Source organism: Cydia pomonella, chromosome 8 (assembly GCF_033807575.1).
Source record: "Cydia pomonella isolate Wapato2018A chromosome 8, ilCydPomo1, whole genome shotgun sequence".
Classification (NCBI taxonomy): Eukaryota; Metazoa; Arthropoda; class Insecta; order Lepidoptera; family Tortricidae; genus Cydia; species Cydia pomonella.
Genome location: NC_084710.1, coordinates 19,954,310 through 19,972,901, shown reverse-complemented (window position 1 = coordinate 19,972,901; position 18,592 = coordinate 19,954,310). Strand labels below are relative to the sequence as shown.

Sequence of the window (18,592 nt, the reverse complement as noted above, 5' to 3'; positions counted from 1 at the left end):
ATTGATAAGTCGTGTGTACATAATTTTAACACATTTTCCGTGTCTATATTTTAATACCTTTTATCATCTGTTGATAGGAAAGATTTTTGTTACGTATGGATACGAATCTCTTCATTATATTCTATAAGACATATATTGGAATAAGCCTTCCAAATTTGGAATCCATATTTTCGAAAAAACATTACCTATTCTTATTGAAAGAGTCCAAAAAAGAGCAACAAAACTTCGCAACCGACCATACGAAGATAGGTTAAATGAATTGGGCTTGACAACCTTGGAGGAACAAAGCAATGCGGTGAATTAATAGAAACACAAAATACATACATGACACTACAATGTAGGTACCCGTTTAATTTAATTAAGTAATATCTTCACTCAGAATATGTGTGATAGACTGAGAGGACATTCTCTGAAGCTGACACGGACGCAGAGTAGTGGCAACCCAAAACGACGCTTTCTATTTAACCGCGTAGTGAAAGTGTGGAACAGTTTGCCCGAATCCGTAATCGGTGCACCCTCAGTGAACTCTTTTAAAAACTGACTCGAAAAACATTTTATAAATGGACAAAATACAAGTGCAGGATATTGATGTGCACGTATCAGCTATACGCTGCCTTTGCGAATGCACAACTCAACAAATATTTACGATATATGAATATATATAATAATAATATATTTTGACGGGCTCCTGGCCTAGTCGATAGTGGCCCTGCCTACGAAGCAGGCGATCTCGGGCTCGAATTCCGGTAAGGGCATTTTTTTTGTGTATCACAAATATAATTATTTTGTTCCTGAATAATGGATGTATATAAGTATTTATATATAGCGTCTAGTACCCACATCACAAGCTTAATTGAGCTTACTGTGGATTAAGTCGATCTGAGTACAATTGTCCTGATATTTATTGTGTATGCTTATTTGCGACGGATGTGTTAAAAAAATACACCGTTTATATTTTAAAGGGAATGGCAATATGAATAATTAGGATATTACCACTCAGTCTAAATTACTGTAATTAATTTATACAAATATTTTACCTTTTAATTAAACTTTCACAGGTTAATCTCCAAAAACGTCGCTCGCACGTCACATTTCCCGGCGTAGTTAGTCGCTATGGAATTATACAAATTGCTTGGGTTGAAATTTAAATGGTTACCACAGCGTGGGTCATAAATCTTCGCAACGTACTGAATATATACGTGTACTGTGTATAATCAATGTGGGTACTTTTATGTCATTATAATACATATAATTTCCCGTCACCAGTTTTCTCTACAAATCAGATGTATTGCGGATGTAACATGAAGAGCATGTTAGCGCCATACCAAATATACATTGATTGAGTAAGATGCGTAAAATCTAAGACAATTTCATGCTTCGGATTTGATAGGCAAACGAGATGGCGCTGTATAGCTCCATAAATTTTTCGGTAACTCTAACTGTCAAAAGTTGACGCTATCTATTTTGGATGTCAAACTAAAGGCGACGTTTTTTCATAAACTTTATCTCTCTATTATAATCAACTCTTTGACCATACTAATAACCTTTGCAATACAGTTTTAAGAGGGAAGTATACGACGTGATAGTCTATACAAAAAAAACCTTTTTCCACTTCAAAATATTTTCCATTCTCCATGTTTTTTTTAGTTAAGATTTAGTTAGTTGAAAACTTTTCTCCCGAAATGGAATTTCATAGAAAAGTACCGTTATTTCGCTAGGATCGCAAAGCTATTTTCCTTCTAGTCGTTGAAAACTCTAACATATTCCCGCGCAATAAATTCCAAATTCAAACTGATTCCTCATACGGCTGTTATGCATTTAATATAATAACGAAGACAAACAGACATTTACAATGTAAATGTAGCTAAGAGTCAGGAAGGCAGGTTATTTCGGGTCTACGCGTCGTGGAGCAATTTATCCTGTTTAATTATAATAATATACTCGGAATTACCTTAACTGAATACTGTGAGTTATATATTTAAGACGGAAATTAAACTAGGAATGGAAGACGGGATTTTCGCTAGGGATTTGATAAACTAACTTACGTAACTAAGGTTGTATCAAAAGCTGTTCAATACCTACAAATTGGAAAAAAAATCGACCTTCCTCTTGAGACAGTTTTGAATTTATGTGTTTTCGGTATTTTACTTCACTGAAAAGTAAATATTTGTAGGTAGAATAGTTTTAAGAAACTAATTGTTAAGAGCCGGGATTCGATCCAACCTCAATATACAAACTAATATAATAAAATAAAATATTCGAAGTATTGGCAACCGACCCTTGAAAACAGACTTTACAAGCTTTTTGTTGAAACAACGTTATGTCGTCATAACGTTATTTCAACAAAATCTTCTAAAGTCTGTATTCAGGGGTCGGTTTTCAATACTTCGTTCGAAACTTTGAAATTTTTCTACAGGGTTTTAATATAAGAAAAGACTTAAAATTAACTGATATCACTGGTATCCGGCCCGGTTATTGGTTTGTAAAATACTGTGGCCCTAGTGAAAAAGGGTACAAGTCTCTGGCAGTTTAGGTGTATAAGGGCATAAGTGTTACGTGGAACTTACACCCCTTTACACCTGCGCTGCCAGGGACTTGTACCCTTTTTCACTAGGGCCACAGTTTTAGTAGTTTGTTAAAGTATATAATAAGTATATTGTAGCACACTTTTAAAGGAGTGCCATGTATAAAAAACATCCGTAACTCTTAAATTTCTTCTCACATTTCCGCAAAATCTACAAAAAACGTTAATTGCCCAAACCACACGCCACCTGGACCCAACGACATCACACGTTTCATTTTAAATATCGTTACTTGAAAATACAAAGGTTCCAACAAAGGAACACAAGGAATATAAACTCTATGCGAGTTGTTTTAAGAGTCACATTGACAGGAACTAAAAATGTTTTGTCGTATGTAGGACATCCACAAAGATATTAAAGGTAACGGCATCAGGGATGGACGTTTTGTGCTTGATTCAAAGATCTCTGGTAATACATTTATTGTTGCAATCAAATTCATGAGAGGTCTTTACGTTTTTTGAGTATAGCGGATCTGACTAGGCGTCCAAAGTATGTACATACATACCATTCACTATTAGCAGTCAGAGATGTGAAAAATAGTTTTTAAAAAGTATTCAAATACAAAATCGAAATACTTCCTTGATATACTATTTCAAATGCAAAATACAAAATAGTTTTTATTTTTTTATTTAAAATACAAAATAGGTATTTTTAAAATAATTTTTATTCAATCAAATAGGTACTTTGCGAGAAAAGGCCTACTCTAAATAGTGAATACCTAGTCTGAAGTAAAAAGTTTACTCGGAATTTCCGAGTTGGAGACGCTGTCTTTATTATTCTTTAAAAACAGTGTGTCAATCAGTCCTCTAGAGTGCAAATTTCGAGATGTTTCCTCGAGTTAACCGGTAGAATGTGATTTTAAGTGGTGGTTTTTAACGGTCAATTATCAAAAGCATTCATTTTGATATGTATTATTTTACAGCTAGTATTGTAACGTCAGAAGAGATTGTAACTCCTACCTACATTACCTAATACCAAGTATTTTGTATTTTGAAAATCGAAAATAGGTTTCAATAACTATTTCAAATAAAATACAAAATTGTTTTCTTCAAAACATATTTTAATACAAAATAGGTATTTTGTATTTGTATTTTAAATACAAGTATTTCAAATAAGTCACATCTCTGCTAGCAGTGGCGTAGCGTGAACTAATCTAGCCGAGGCGAAGTCACATCTGCGAGGCCCTTTTCATTCAATATGTTTTTACAAAAAGGGATATGCCTCTGAATATAGATCAATTGGACTGTAAAGGCGGAATTCCACCAGTGTGCGGCACTGTGCGGCAGAATCATATTCAGTACAAAAGTGATTGGGCCGCACAGTACCGTAGAATCCCGCCTTGACAGATACTTTTGAACGTTTACTGTAGAGAGTTTTCTTTATTTGGGAAAGTATTCCATGGTGGCAGATACTTTGTTTCGTACGCTACTATTCATGCTGATTGTACATACTTATAGCGGACATATGCAAAAAAATAATAATATTTAAAATAGTATAAACGAGTGTGGTTCTGGCTTTATTATGACATAATCAGGGTGCGAAGCAAAGATGCCAATCGCTTATGCTCCGTACCGAACGAAACGCCAATGTCACTGTTGCACTAATGGAGTGACAGAGAGAGACTACCGTCATCTTGGCTACGCACCCTAATCAGATTATATACTCCATATACATATTATCAATGAGTGGTTGGCTTACCGAAGTTCAAAGAAATTTAAACTAACTTTAGTGTTCCGAAACCCGGGACCAAGGACGGAAAACTCTTTTCATTGAAAGGCTTTTTAAAGGTAACCCTATTGAGGGTTATCCGATCTTAAGTTTACGGTTAACTGTATCTTTACTGTTGCTATGAGAGCTATGGGAATTAATTTATTAACGTTAACGGATTTACTTAAAATACCCTGTAGTTAGGCAGCATACGTGTAGGTATATTAATAAAATAAAAAAAAGCATTTATTTCGGACAAGATCCATATACCTATACAAAAACACAAAACAACAAATAATCAAAATATTTCCATATAAATTACATAAAATAAAATTAAAATATTTTTTTTTTATAATACTTTAATATAATGATGTATTTTCTGCTTTGTAGCGATAAGACCGCATAAAGATTTCTTATGATATATTTGGCGCTCTGAGTGCTACAGAGTATTTGATGGTGACTGTACCTATTCATCATAATATTGTTTTCTGCAGAAGAAGTGTTTGTATTGTGTTGTATTGTATAATGTACCTTCCTACGTACAGCATAAGTTATAAATAGCTACCAAAATTTTTGAAATATTATCTTCAATCAATGAATACATTGTTTATACATCAATCAATTAATTAGGTACTTATCCGTTATTGTAAGAACAAATTGAGTTTCCGATTTAAAAACAATTTGCTTTAGAAACAGGCAAGATCAATCATAATTATTAAATTATTTTTGATTTCTTGTATTATTTAAGGTATCAAAAAAACATTCCTTCAAATGGCCGAGTTAGGTGCCTATAAAAGCTATAATGCAAGCAAAACAATTATTACTACATTGAAAGTCAAATTCTAGTAAAACTAATTCTACATCTCCTGCGGGCCCTACAATTGAACAATTGAAATGTTGTGCGCACCTGGCTTCAATATGAACATCTTGTTATATCAAGAGTCATGAATTCAAGATTTTACGACAAAAGGAATATAAAGGTACCGTACTTCTGCAATAGAATTGAGACTCATTCATTAATTATCATCTTGAAAGCACCAGATATTACTCTTCTCAATACCGAATTGTGTAAAAAATGTAATTAAATTACTACCTAGACTTAAATCGAACGGGATATAAACCATGATTACCTTTTATTTTATATTGTAACTAACCGTGAATCATTCAAAACTGGAATTATTTACTACCTATTTTAGGTACCTAAATAATATAATAGTTCTAATAATAGTAATAATCGTATTGATAATGATAAGAAACCCTGTAAGAACATGTAATTTACATGCCAATACAATACAAATATTCTTTATTGCTCACCAATATGAAAGAACATAATGACATACAAATTTAAACATACAACTTAGACTATAGTAGACAACGGGCGGTCTTATCGCCAAAGAGCGATCTCTTCCAGATAACCTATATATCCAATCAATAGGTATATTAATTCGGTAAATCGGTACCATCAAACGGATCTGATGATGGAATCAGGAGGTGGATAGTGGAACTTGGTAGCTTATTATTTGTATCTCCTTGGATTTCACGGGCCTATATATCCCGGTCTTTTGATAGGCTTATTATCGAACGAGCGAGGCGTAGCGAAGTTCTTACATTCAACTTGAAACACAGTGATGGCTAGGGGCATGTCCTATCAGAGGATAGTTTTATGGGCAATAACTTAAGTAAATGAGTTTTTATTTAAATGATTTTCGGTAAACGTATAGGGCATTATATTTTAGTCAGTAAATTATGAGCAGGCTCGATCAAGGGGTTATGGAGCTAGAAGAGCCTAGGAATCCTAAAAGCTATTTGTGAGGGGTCTTGCTATTTTGGTCAATTTCTTTGCAATAAAGTATGAGTGGCCATAGTGTGGATACATTGGTAGGGACCGCGAGTTCATAGTTCGGGGTGAACTATTAATAGTTCACCGCCCGAACAAATAAATAATTAATTAATTATTTGTTAGCCTATTGTGTCCCATTGCTGGGCAAAAGTCTCCCTCGCTTTCTTCTATGCATCTCTGTCTATGGCAATATTAGGCCAATATTTTCGAAAGACGTCAAGGTCGTGCCGCCATCTCCTTCCAGGTCTGCCGTGACGCCGCAGGTAAGTCTGGTCTTCGTTCGGTAGTTTACTTGGTCCAAAAGTGATTTGGCATAAGGCAGATGTGTCCGGCCCAGTACCGTAGTAGATTAATACATCGTAAAGCTAAACTTTGTTTTATGGTCTTCGTTTCGACGAGTCCAAATTGAAAGCACAGTTCCCAAAAGTATTAAAAATATTTTCACAGTTTATTTTTGCGTAAACGAGTCACGAGCCATGATTCAGTTAAATAGTGCATGGTCCTAGAAACAACTGGTTAAGTGTGCGCAGTGACCACGCATTTGATTAATACGGTCGTTTTGGATGGATCTTGAGATTACTAGATTAACCCGTTGCCCCAGTTTGTCAAATAATGACCCAACGGCCATTTACGTTGTAGTTGTTTTCTAAATATACAGTTGTTAAATGTTAGGAGATCATACGAATTACTATGTTGGTGATGGAAAGATGCAGATTCTTGATATAAACATTTAATTTCGGAAAGTTACATGCTAACGTTATTATTTTGGATTATTCTTGAGGGATGCGCAAATGTGAATGGATTGTGGGAACGCCATTTTGTTCTTTGTTGCAGTTCGGCCAGATATTCTTTTCTCCATCTTTCCCAGAAGTTGCACCGGAGCCTATACAACCACCATCACGATCGCGCGCGCGCATCCCTCAAGAATAATCCGAAATAATAACGTTAGCATGTAACTTTCCGAATTAAATGTTTATATCAAGAATCTGCATCTTTCCATCACCAACAACTATGTTCAGTTGCATTGAAAATACGGCAAAATGAAATTGTGCGAATATGTAATTGGTTGTGAAATGACATTCGGCAAAACAATAGGGAGTATGACTGCAATGTTCTGCCGCCAGAGAGCAGCACTATCACATTTTTTTATAGGAGGCAAACGAGCAAACGGATCACCTGATAAGCGATTATCGCCGCTCATGGACACCTGCAACACCAGAGGAGTTGTAAGTGCGTTGCCGGCTTTAAGATGGGAGTGGGCTCTTTCCTTGAAAGTCGTATCGGTCTGGAAATGCCGCCGGCGACATCGTAGTTGTAAACCATAGAGTAACTTATACATACTATGCCTTTAATAGTTTTTTGAGAAGTTTTCACTATTACATTGATGCATCAAGGCGGTGTGTTTACAGAGACCGGTCGGTTATGCTTTATCGGTCGAATATGCATGAGTGATAATGAGGCACCGGACATTTTGGACCCGGGTACGTCCTTAAACTACGTCCAAAAGATATGGGCGTCTAGATATTGTTTATTGTTTATTGTTTATTCATGCAACACACAAGCTTACAGTTCAGGCACCAAAGCACTTACATGTTAAATAATAATATTAATAATTAGAATTATTTACAATATCCACAAATAGTTAAACATTACAAACTAGGTACAATCACTCAAAAACATATATAAAGCTGTGGAGAACGATCCTGGGGAGTCATAAAAGACATCAACATCAGGTCTTTGGATTGATAGTTCGTTTAGGAGTGAGAGTGCCCGATTGGTGGGAGCATTGTTGGTTTGACGCGTACGCACCCCGCCCACGGCGAACAGTCTTCTCCGGCGTCGCGGAGGCAAAGCGCCGCCCTCACTGGCGCCTAATACGCACGTCCTCGGCGCTGGAGCGAGCAATCCTATCCGCTCAAGCACCTTAACATTACTGATTCTGTTTCGCAACAAGTTATAGTAATGGATCACTAATAATATTTTACGTCGCAGTTCTAGCGTATCCAATCCCACCATTCCCGACACAAACATCGAGGGGAAAAGAAGTGGATAGTATCCGTAGATCCTTTTATACATATAGCGAGAAAACTTTCTCTGTATCTCTAGATATGGGCATTGTGAATGTCATCTCGCTTTGTGTGGTAGGACACGGCCAGTGGATGTCATTCCAGATCTAGAGCAGAGTCCAACTGGGGAAGTACGTTCACCTTACAGAAAACCGCAGCCAAATAACACTAGACCCTACTCATAGTGTTGTGTTCCTGCCGGTGAGTAAGGTTGCCAGAGCTCAACGAGGGGGGGGGGGGCGTGTTTAGGGTCGGCAACGCGCATGTAACTCCTCTGGAATTGCAGGCGTACATAGGCTACGGAGACTGCTTACCATCAGGCGGGCCGTATGCTTGTTTGCCACCGACGTAGTATTAAAAAAAGGCAGATAACGAAACTTCTATTTTCTGGTTTCGCGGTAAGCCCTCAATATGTTCTATAGACGCCCCCTATGCAGTGTTTTGAGTAATACGAGTATCCCCTATTGTTGGTAATGTTTTAGAGAACCTTTCAAAATAAGAAATCATGATGAGCCTTTTTCAAGACGTTTTATTGACAATTTTCAATCGACGAATGAAAAATTGCTACATGCATGAGGCATACATTTTTTATAATTTAATTTAATTATCTCACATTGTAACGCAAACTATTCAAATAAAAACGTGAAGCATGGCAATTTCTAGAATTGTTTTTTTTTTAATTCATAACTTACAGTTACGGGCATACATAATATAGTTATCGTGAAAACTTCGCTGCAGCGATGATATTTAGACTATTATAGAAAACATTATAAATATTCTGAATAGATATAAAAAGAAAAGAAATGTTATCTTTTATTAATTTACTAATTTGTCTCTCGAAACAAAATTTGCACACAATTTCTATTCGGTATTAAAAAGTATTTTGCCCCAATGATCTCAATAATACCTTGCATATTTTTTTAGTCTAATAATAATAGTCCAATTAAATATAATTATTCCAAGTTCCATCATGAAACATTTTTCACTTTGTCGTCTGAAAATAAATTCCGCAATTTGTTCTAACTTTGCAATTAGGGAAAACGGAGACATAAATGTGTCATCAACAAACTTTTTCGCGACAAAAAATTACGTACAATTTATTTTTCTCTTAAATCGGTGTATTTTTGGACTGGCTTGACTTTGTAAAGGAGAAAGATGTATAATTGGACTCTATGCAAATACATATTAGCTATAGATATATGTAGACAGGGGGAGGAAACTAGAGCGTTCGGGCTTTCTCGGTTCCGTTCAGCTCGGCATTGCTCCGAGCAATTATTAGGGTTGGCTCAACTTGACGTGTATTTGCGTGCACAACCACAGATAAGATAATTACTTGATTTTGACAACCCTAAATAGCTGAAAGGGATAGTTCCATATAGAAAGGGACATCATGATTCGGCCCTGAATCGCTGTCAAACTTCGGCTTTGTAGGAAGTTTCCTTTCTGTATGGTAGTACTATTATTTATTCTGTGATATCGGTACGTAAGGGTGCCCATTACGCACGCTGGTGCCATTGTATGTTTAGTGGACTTAAGTAAAAAGCACTGGTTTTCTTTGAGAAACAAAATGTAATCTGACAAATAGTAAAAATAGACAAAAACAGTATAAAAAACCATAGACAAAAATAAGTAAAAAAAGGTAAAATTATATAAAAGGTTGTGCAGTCTTGCACAGTATGATTATAATATAAGTGAAATACGTCGCACGCGTCCGCGCCATTTATTTTTCTATACAAAACTGTTTAAGGCATAGTAAATAGTTATATAAGTTACTCTATGGTTTTAGCCTTGTGCTAGTGCCGATTCTGGCGACAGAACATTGCAGTATTACTAGACATAGATATTTCTGATAGATTTAATCTGGTGGTGGACGTATCTGTCAATTGGCGGGAATTTGGCTGTGCGCATAATCATAGCTAGCTATTTAATAAATATGTTTGAGTAACATCCTAGCTACATTTGATTTCAAAAAAGGAGGTATTCAATTGAAAGGTTTTTTGGTTTGTGTGTATGTTACTTCGGAACTTTGTCATTTCTGAACCGACTTAGAAAATTATTTGTATATATTATCTATGCCCTGACATTCAAATTTACTTAAAACCATTAGATATAAATAAAAACTATTAGGTAAGTACTTAAGATATTTCATCAACCTTCCTACCGTAAGTGTGAAATATTATTTTTGACATACGCATCGGCAATTATTTATGTAATCTTTGCATAGTCGCTGATAACGTTAATTAAATGTATAAATGAGGAAAATAGGATTTATTATTAATGTCTTTACCTACCCATCACATTTCGCACAAGTAAAATAAATAAACTTATTAAATACCTAGATCTAGAGCAGAGCCCAACTGGAGAAGTACCTCCACCTTACAGAAAACTAGACCTTACTGCCGGTGAGTAAGGTTGCCAGAGCTAAACGAGGGGGGGCGAGTTTAGAGTCGGCAACGCGCATGTAGCTCCTCTGGAGTTGCAGGCGTACATAGGCTACGGAGACTGCTTACCATCAGGCGGGCGGGTATGCTTGTTTGCCACCGACGTAGTATAAAAAAAAAATCCTACTTATATCCGGATATCATCCCGTAATAAAGCGAGGGGATTTAAGACTGTAGTATGTGAGAAAATATGACCAAAACACAATTTAAAATTATACAAATAAAGCAATGAGTATTTATCCTCCTTCTCAGGACCATTTTCGTGCTTTTAAATTCGGAACTCTCTTTTATTTCTAAAAAGTTCAAATCTCGAATTGAATTTGTACTTGTACGCGCGGACTTATGAGGTTAAAACAAAACGTTTGGTCATTAAAGGACCTTGTTCCTTGGAAATAAGGTCTACGAAAGACTATGTGAACGATTGAAATGTAACTTACAGATAGTCGTACACTGCACTCACGGTCACGAGCGTCGAGCGGTCGGACACGCGTGGCGTCCCGCGGTCAACTGACACCGCCTCACAGTGACGAGCAAGTACTGTCCGCAGATACGCTTTATAGAAATTATATTAAATATTATTTTTAAGTAGAAATACAAGTTTATATTTTACATATAATACCGATTATCGTATATTGATACCACCACCGATACCGATACACCGACATACCGATTTTTCTTTTTAGTCATGCATGAAGAGTCTGCAGCAAGCTTGGTTCTTCATACAAACGTAGTTACGCTTTCATTTTTACTAGATTGCTCTGAAACATTGTACTTACAATAGGATAAAGTATATCTATTCCTGTAATTAGTTTAGTAGGATATAATATGTATTTTAATATATGTATGTATATGTGTTTATATATCTTTTTTATTTATATTTGTATATGATATATTGTTTAGTTTTGTGTTTATTCTGTGCTAGACTTCTTTTATTGCATCTGGAACACCTACTGACATAACATATATATTTTTTTTTATTTACGCTACCTAAAGGTTGTCTGGAAGAGATCGCTTTTTAGCGATAAGACTGCCTGTTGTTTACCTCTTCTTTATGTGTTGTATTATTTGTACTGTTTCTGTATTGAGGTGTGCAATAAAGTATATTTGTATTTGTAGTTTATGTAGCTTCAGATACCATAGTTAAAAAAATACAGCGAATTGAAGTTGTTCATGCAAAACTTGTTTTTGCTATTTTTAGTTTATTTTATAGGCTGGAGCTATATAAATTAATAACAGGCATACATATATCTCATGCCTTTGTATTTGCTATTTTTCATTACAATACAACACGTAGTTTTAAAATGAGAAAGAAACTCCGTTTGTATGAAGAAAGGTAAAATTTGCCGAGATTTCTGCGGACTCTTAATAAACAATTTTAACGAATTATATCGCAAAAAATGCTTTAAAGTACAACCCAGCTTATCCAGCTTTAGCGATCACTATGGGTAAATTGATAACACATAAAAACTTCCTTAAATACTACTACTACCCAAAAACAATATTACCACTACTAAATGTTAATGTTAATGTTAATGTTATTGTTTTTTCACGAAATATTTTTTTTTTTATACAAAATTAAAGCTACTCGTAACCCAGACCTAACATTGCATAGCCACTACAATGAATTCATTCATTATTTCTCCATACAATTTTGCAGCTCATTGTACACCCAGTCGTAAAATTACATGGTGCGTGCGGTAATCAAACCAATTTGCAAATACATATATAGAACGTAATTTTTTTTGTAACATGACAACTTGATGCAATGATATTTAAAACCCAGCCAAGTGCGAGTCGGACTCGCGCACCGAGGGTTCCGTACAAACCTGTAGGTATATGTTATTATATGATGTAACTAAAAATTTACGGTTTTCGCAATTTTTCCTTTATCTGTGCTATAAGACGTTGCTTCGTACCAGATTTCACGATTCTGAGTTCACGGGAAGTAACCTGTAGATTTTGATTCCGTTGCGAGTGTCGAAAATTTGCGGAAATTTGCGGCATAAACGGCTGTATCTTTTGATTGCGTTGGCTTAGAAGTTTGATTTTTTCACAGCTCCAAGGGACAGTAGACCTGAGTATTTGATATATATAATAAATATAATTTCAGCTCGATACCTCCACGCGTTCCTGAGAAAAAGGATCTTGACAGACAGACAGACGGACGGACAACAACGTGATCCTATAAAGTTTCCGTTTTTTTCCTTTTAAGGTACGGAACACTAAAAACAAAGAAAAAAACCTTCATTTGAACCAATATTTTCTTGTACAATTAATACAATTATGCACAAAAATCAAACAGACTGTTAATCAATTCATTAAAAACTCCAATCGATTAGTAAAACAGTAATTTGAATAAATCGAACCATCTGTCGAGAAAAAGGAATAAATTGAAAGTGAAGTAATAAAATTAGACCGGGCATTGGATCGGGCTATAGTCCTGGAGGTCATTCGAACGTACATTTTGAAATCTAAATGATGTCATTTTGTTATTATTCGCGTGTGCATTCCGCTTAGACTTGTTTGTAGGTATATCTAGCGAGTGAAACGATTTATTTCATGAGTGCGAAAGAGGCGGACCACAAATGAATAAATGTGAACATTTTTGAGCATCATGGTGGTCACTAACGGCCGGCTTGAAAGTAAACATCGCAAGGTTAGCGAACTTGAAAATATGAAAAGCTGCATTTAGGACATCAGTGGGTAATTATATCTAGGGATGGAGGTACGTTACGAACGAAAATAATGTACGCAATCACAATTAATTATGATATCATTCCGATTTTAGTCGCGTTTTTGACTTTAGACAGGCAATCTTGTACATTCTAGACCTGTGAAATGACATCTTTTGATGTCAAAATGTATTATGTTCGAATTGGCTCCCTGTACAGTCTGATAAGATGAATATTGGGTCATTGGAAAGGTCCGACCTTTGTGACGCCCGTTTTGTCAAACCTTTCCGTATCCCTGAAGATGTAGGGTTTAGGTTCCGTTGGATTTAGTATTAAAATTTAGACAGAAAATTGGCACACACTTATTTGTAAATATGTAGGAAGGATTACTTTTTGCAGATTATTAGTATTTTTATGATATACTTAGGACGCAAACGAGCAGGTAAATCGCCTGATGGTAAGCGATTACTGTCGCCCATAGACACCAGGGTGCGTAGCCAACATGCCAATCGTTTACGTTCCGTAGCGAACGAAATTCAACTGTCACTGTCGCACTAATATGAAAGAGTGATAGAGAGAGATGAATACGGAGTGTTAACGATTTGCATGTTGGCTAAGACTAGATATGGGATTATAAAAATATATGCATGCATAATAAATACCAAATAAGTAGATTCACGAATAACGATTGAGATAATTGTAAATTAAAATATGTATGACATTGCAATGCCCTGCCAGGGCCCATATGACTCTGAATGTACTTAGTTATTAAGATCTGTACTAAACTATGGTTGCAATAAATAAATGACTAAATGACTAAAAATGACTAAGCACCCACAGAGGTTGTAAGTACGCTGTCGGACTTTTTATTACGGCGGTTTATTTGTAACAATTTAGTTATGGTTTTACGGACTCATTACCTACCATTGATAAAGAATATATTTAATTTTAGCTTTACTTTTATAAAATCCGTTTTTCTTACAGTCAAGTGTAAAAATATGATTCTACGCAACTTACTCAAAAATATGTCCCATAGCTCTTAATTTGCCGCCATAACAGCCACGGGACATATTTTTGAGCAACTTGTGTGCATCAATAATATCTTTACACTTGACTACATGTAGGTACTATACCTACATAACAATTTACAGTAGGTAAGTGATTTACCATTTCGGGGCGCTATGAGATTTAATAACATGTGAATGATGAAATAAATAATACGTAAATAAAATAAAAACTTAATAAACGATCGATTTGCTCTTCTACTTTTTAAGTAAGTTTAAAACATAGGTCTCCCTAAAAACATAGCCGACACTTTTCTACAATATTTCACAAAAACTTTAATTCATACTTTTACTATCATTAACCATACAAATAAATAAAAACACAAAACAAATTAATTTGCCGACCTTACCGGGGCTTTTAAACGTCTGTCAAAACTGTTAACAACAACGCATTCATCATTACGTTAGCTTTATCTCAGGGCAAACAGACAATAGCCCTCGCACGCTACTTACTCGCCCCCACATTCGCACCAAACTAGACCTTATAATGTTAGTGTTAAAGTTCAAGATTGAAGTAATACAATATGTGTAGTTATGAGTTTGCGAAGTTTATCGCGTGGCGGTAATTATGACCCGTGATTTATATGGGGCTAAATATAATTATTATGCTAATTAAGTAATAGCTCCCTGTTGCCAGTAATACTTCTTGTGTCAGCATTTTGAGATTTGGGTGAAATAAGAGAAAGGAAAACGGACCCTTATGATATGTTTAATTAAATTAATTAATGTTCCGTCAAAAGAAAATACAAGAACAATAATAGGTAAATGTATTCGAAGATTACGTGATTGAAATAAAATCTTTCATTAGGGGTTTAGGAGGCATTTTCTCTTAAAAGTGTTCATTTACTTTTTTTCGAAAAACGATCAACTTTTGTGTTATTTCTATGCCGTCTTTATTATTTCTTTAGTTGATTTTTATTTTTATTTCTATGCGATGCTCGCTAGGAGCAAGGACTTTCGATTTAAGAAGGAAAAAAGGGTAAAAAAAATAACAATTTTGGGACGTATTTTTACATACATTTTGTGGGGACCTTCACAAAACTGAAACCCAAGTATGAAAAACTGGGACACTTTTTTTGTTTTTAATCAAGATTCCTCGTGATTATGAGTCGAAATAACCCGAAAGTTGTTAGTTTTTCGAAAAAAGTAAATGGCAAGTACCATTTTATTTGAAAATAAATAAATATTTGACAAACAATCTTACGAAGATCGACCTAGCCCCAAATTAAGCAAATTTTGTACCATAGGTATTAGGCGACGATATATAAATTTATTCGTGAAAAACACATAAATAAATGCCCTTACCGGGATTCGAACCCGGGACTTCCTGCTTCGTAAGCAGTCCCAAGGCCAGGCCCGGAGGCTGTTAATACAAAAACAATAATTATACCAAATTAAGCGAATCGTCTATCAAAGAGGTTTTCATATACAGGTTGTTTTTTTTTGTCTCCTGTAATAATTTACGCGGTGAATATACAGGTATTATAATCAACGTCTACTATGGGACCAATACAGAAACTGCGAAAAAAAAATTACTCTTACATACAAAATATCGACTTCAGACCAGCCAAAATATATAAAACAGGTTTTTCGCGATTTCGGAGTTGGTCCGATAGTAAAAGTTGTTCAGTAAACCCTATTTACGAGTATATTCACCTGTATTAAATTACTGCAGGTGACTAAAAAGACATTCTGTATATAGTAACATAACTAACACTCTTAATTACTAATGCTACTTCAAAGACGATTCGCATTGCTTATTATGATTTAAAAAATAACTTCCTATCGATATCGATAATACTTGAGTCGATATTTAATTAATCACTAACACTCGCTCGTTCTTGTTCCCAAAAAGCCGGGCAATGGTAATGATTTAGTGAAGTAAACAGTATTGAATGATTCACGGTTAGTTTCACTAGACTTAAATCGACCGGGTTATGAACCGTGATTACATTTTATGTAAAATCATAAATTATTTATTTACGTAAATAGGGTGAGATTACAGTTGTTGTATCTATATACATAAAGTTTCTCCTAATTCAACCGTCCACAAACAGCATGCAAATATTAGATGTATTTCTTAAACTATGTATTTATTACAATATACATTATGTACCTACTCTACATTATATTATGAATTATTTAAAATAATCGTCAATTGAATATGGTATGGTATGGTGGTGGCAACTTATTAAATATTTCTACACACATTGCAGGGCAGTTTTTGTTAAAAATAGCAGTTTTTTTTAAATGTAACTTCGACGAACGAGCGTCGAAATATCGGGAGCTCAACATACATATAAATGGTAATCACAGTTCATATCCCGGTCGATTTAAATTTAGTGAAGTTAGCAGGAATCCGTGGCATACCTACGTCTTTGGCCTCCAATGAACGTGTCCTGCTGATAATTATAATGAGTTAGGTACATTATCCGTTGATCCACAGCCTTAATCTATTAGCATTGTGATAACAATAATCTTGAACTTGCAATAATCGCATAATGTTAGGAACAAAATAAACGTTTCATAACTATTAACTTAATTGTTAATATGATTTCAAAATTAAAGATAATTTAAATATTGCATTCTAGAAATAGACAGTATTGAGCTAAGCCGCGGACAGACAGACGGACATGGCGAAACTAAGGGTTCCTGGCTAAATGACCCATAAAAAACAACGATACCTACTGCTTATATGCTTTGACACCTGTCAATTTTAGAATCAATAATTATAATTATGTCTCCAGGCCGCAAAGTGGGCATTACTGTTGCGGATATGGTCATATTTAATTAAAAACGTTCCTAAATAACTTTCACAATGGAATTTGACTTGTTTCGAACGAAAACGGGCTGAAAATTACAACAACGCTTCAGCATTAATAAACATAAAACAAAAGAATAGCATTGGCATTTCCCGGGATCCATATAAAGCGCAATGACAGTGGGCTCAGACGCGAGCGTATTGTCTGTCAAACTCCCGACAGAATGACGGATAGACTGGCGACGACCAATGATTCGCAGGGCTAGGGTTCCGCGGAGAAAAGAACCTTTACTCGTTTTTTATTTTATACCACAACGGTGGCAAACAAACGCACGTCCCGCCTGGTGTTAAGAGTCCATTAACGTGCTCACTAGCGCCACTGGAAAATAATTGTGATTGTTTACATTTAACGATAGATACTCGTATTTAAAAAAGGGGGCCGCTATATTTATATGTACTGTATTTTGTATTTAAGTACCTTTTGAATACATCAAACCAATTTTTATTTTGCTGGATTCGTCGATCTATGAACTCAAAACAAGCCCTTTTAACTTTGAACGCATAGATTGACGAATCCAGCAACGTAAAAACTATTATCAAAAGGTACTTAAATACAAAATACAGTACGTAGCGGCCCCCTTTTTTAAATATGTATCCGTCTTTAAAATTAAATAATCACAATTATTTAGCAATGGCGCTAGTGAGCACGTTGATGGGCTCTTACGGCCCGATTCGAAGAATGATTAAGGCACGTTTAAGATCTTGGAAAGATCTTTAAAAGACCGATAACTAAACGACATGTCACAATTGACATTTTTTGCGATTCCGCTGTGATCCCAATAAGATCTATCTACAATATTTCTAACGTCAAAATGACATTGGTTTTTGATAAGCACGTTTTGGCCTATTTCTGGAGGTTGAATTCTTGGAGGTACTGATTTGGTCAAAATGTGTTACGAAGTAGGTAAAATACGATTCCAGCACTTTACACCTTTTCGGGTATCATATCTGTTTGTCAATTTATCTACTTAATTAGTGTTGTTTAAGACTCAAGTCCTTTGAGTCCTCTGCTTTAAGACTCGATATAGTTTTTTAACTTGAGTCTTTCTTTAAAGAGAACTCTCAAATTATGTGCAATTTTTTACAAACGCATTTTCTCCTCACGAAATTCATTGGTTTGGTACATAATTACATATTATTCAATAACCTATATTCCTATTTTCGTTATTCTTCAGTTCATTTAGATAAAACCTTGACAAGTCTTTATCCGAAGGCTCCAATCCTTTTAAGATGCGCTTAAAAGAGTCAATAAAAGACTTGACTCGAAATCTTTTAAAAGACTGTCATAAAAAAATCCACCACAAGAACCACCAGAAGAACCTTTGTATATTGAGCAAGCTTCACGCTTACCACATTTCAGCACATTATTTTGCTCTGTGAACAGTGAGTGAATGAAAGG

General features: G+C 35.2%; 1 protein-coding gene across 1 annotated transcript in view; it reads right to left on the bottom strand.

The window, feature by feature from the left end:
• Positions 1–11,286, bottom strand: part of LOC133520815 (bone morphogenetic protein 1) — a 139,609-nt gene extending 128,323 nt beyond the window's left edge. Inside the window, exon 1 of the mRNA XM_061855487.1 lies at positions 11,074–11,286. The gene's annotated coding sequence lies outside the window, so the exon portion shown is untranslated. The remainder of the gene's footprint in view (positions 1–11,073) is intronic.
• Positions 11,287–18,592: the final 7,306 nt, after the last annotated feature.